The 2,500-nt window shown below is 47.9% G+C and overlaps 1 pseudogene; it reads left to right on the plus strand.

The window, feature by feature from the left end:
* Nucleotides 1-2,500, plus strand: part of LOC123485663 — a 60,242-nt pseudogene that overhangs the window by 4,675 nt on the left and 53,067 nt on the right.

Below are 2,500 nucleotides of genomic sequence, written 5' to 3' on the forward strand. Positions count from 1 at the left end.
AGAGACTGAGAGAATGAGAGACCGACAGACTGAGAGACTGGAGAGACGACAGACTGAGAGACCGACATACTGAGAGACTGACAGACTGACAGACAGAGAGACCCGACAGACCGAGGGACTGAGAGACGAGAGAACGAGAGACTGACAGACTGAGAGACTGACAGATTGAGAGACTGACAGACTGAGAGACCGACAGACTGAGAGAGACCCGACGAAAAGATGAAGAGACGACAGACAGAGACTGACAGACTGAGAGACCGACAGACTGAGAGACTGAGAAACTGACAGACTGAGAGACTGACATACTGAGAGACTGACAGACTGGAGAGACCGACAGACTGACAGACCAACCGACGACAGACTGGAGAGACTGGACAGACTGACAGACTGACAGACTGACAGACTGAGAGTACAACTAGTCATCTCTGTGTTCTTCATTCACTCCTCTCCTCTCCCCTCTCTCTCGTTCCTCTCCCCTCGCTCTCTCTCTGTCTCCCTCCCTCTCCTCTACCTCTCTCTCTGTCTCCCTCCCTTTCTTCTTCTTCCCTACCTCTCTCTCGTCTCCCTCCCTCTCTTCCTTCTTTCCTACCTCTCTCTCTGTCCTCCTCTCTTCCTTCTTCCCTACCTCTCTCTCTCCTCCCTTTCCTCCCCTCCTCTCCCCTCCCTCTCCCCTCGCTCTCTCTATGTCTCCCTCCCTCTCTTCCCTTCTTCCCTACCTCTCTCTCTCCTTCCTTTCCTCCCTCTCCCCCTACCTCTCTCTCTGTCTCCCTCCCTCTCTTCCTTCTTCCCTACCTCTCTCTCTGTCTCCTCCCTCTCGTTTCCCTCTCCCTCGCTCTCTCTCTGTCTCCCTCCCTCTCTTCCTTCTTCCTACCTCTCTCTCTGTCTCCCTCCCCTCTCGTCCTCTCCCCTACCTCTCTCTCTGTCTCCCTCCCTCTCTTCCTTCTTCCCTCCCTCTCTCTCTCTGTCTCCCTCCCTCTCTTCCTTCTTCCCTACCTCTCTCTCTCTGTCTCCCTCCCTCTCTTCCTTCTCCTCCTCTCTCCCCCCTCTCTCTGTCCCCTCCCTCTCCTTCTTCCTTCTCTCCCACCCCCTCCCTGTCCCCCCCTCTCTTCCTTCTTCCCTACCTCTCTCTCTGTCTCCCTCCTCTTCCTTCTTCCCTACCTCTCTCTCTGTCTCCCTCCCCTCTTCCTTCTTCCCTACCTCTCTCTCTGTCTCCCTCCCTCTCTTCCTTCTTCCCTACCTCTCTCTGTCTCCCTCCCTCTCTTCCTTCTTCCCTACCTCTCTCTCTCTGTCTCCCCCTCCCTCTCTTCCTTCTTCCCTACCTCTCTCTCCTCCCTTTGCCCCCTCCCTCTGTGTCTCTCTAGTCGTCTGAACAACAATGAGTTTACAGTGCTGGAGGCGACAGGGTTCTTTAAGAGGCTTCCTCAGCTTAAGAAGATGTAAGTAACTCAGCCAGTCAATGGTTTCAAGGGTTCATTCGGTTAAACACCAAGTTTACATCTCAGTCAAATATAAACCAAGGTGTATGTTGATTGTATGTTTTTTGTTTATTTTGTTTATTTTTTATAATTTTTTTTTTTAAATTTACAGGGTAAATCTAGCTTTAATATTGCAGATAGATTGTAACTTCCATCAATGTAATTGTCTGCATCACTTCTAATCCCCATATGTTTTAGTTTTTTTCGCAAATATATACACCTCTGGAAATAATTAAGAGACCACTGCATAATTGTCCGTTTCTCTGGTTTTACTATTTATAGGTATGTGTTTGGGTAAAATTAACATTTTTGTTTCATTCTATAAACTACTGACAACATTTCTCCCAAATTCAAAATATTAATATTGTCATTTAGAGCATTTATTTGCAGAAAATGACAACTGGTCAAAAATAACAAAAAAGATGCAGTGTTGTCAGACCTCGAATAATGCAAAGAAAATAAGATCATGTTCATTTTTAAAACAACCCAATACTAATGTTTTAACTTAGGACGAGTTCAGAAATCAATATTTGGTGGAATAACCCTGATTTTCAATCACAGCTTTCATGCGTCTTGGCATGCTCTCCACCAGTCTTTCACATTGACGTTGGGTGACTTTATGCCACTCCTGGCGCAGAAATTCAAGCAGCTCGGCTTTGTTTGATGGCTTGTGACCATCCATCTTCCTCTTGATCACATTCCAGAAGTTTTCAATGGGGTTCAGGTCTGGAGATTGGGCTGGCCATGACAGGGTCTTGATCTGGTGGTCCTCCATCCACACCTTGATTGACTTGGCTGTGTGGCATGGCGCATTGTCCTGCTGGAAAAACCAATCCTCAGAGTTGGGGAACAATGTCAGAGCGAAAGGAAGCACATTTTCTTCCAGGACAACCTTGTACGTGGCTTGATTCATGCGTCCTTCACAAAGACAAATCTGCCCGATTCCAGCCTTTGCTGAAGCACCCCCAGATCATCACCAATCCTCCACCAAATTTCACAGTGGGTGCGAGACGCTGTGGCTTGTA

The sequence above is a fragment of the Coregonus clupeaformis genome, unplaced genomic scaffold (genome assembly GCF_020615455.1).
Source record: "Coregonus clupeaformis isolate EN_2021a unplaced genomic scaffold, ASM2061545v1 scaf0786, whole genome shotgun sequence".
In the NCBI taxonomy this organism is placed as follows: Eukaryota; Metazoa; Chordata; class Actinopteri; order Salmoniformes; family Salmonidae; genus Coregonus; species Coregonus clupeaformis.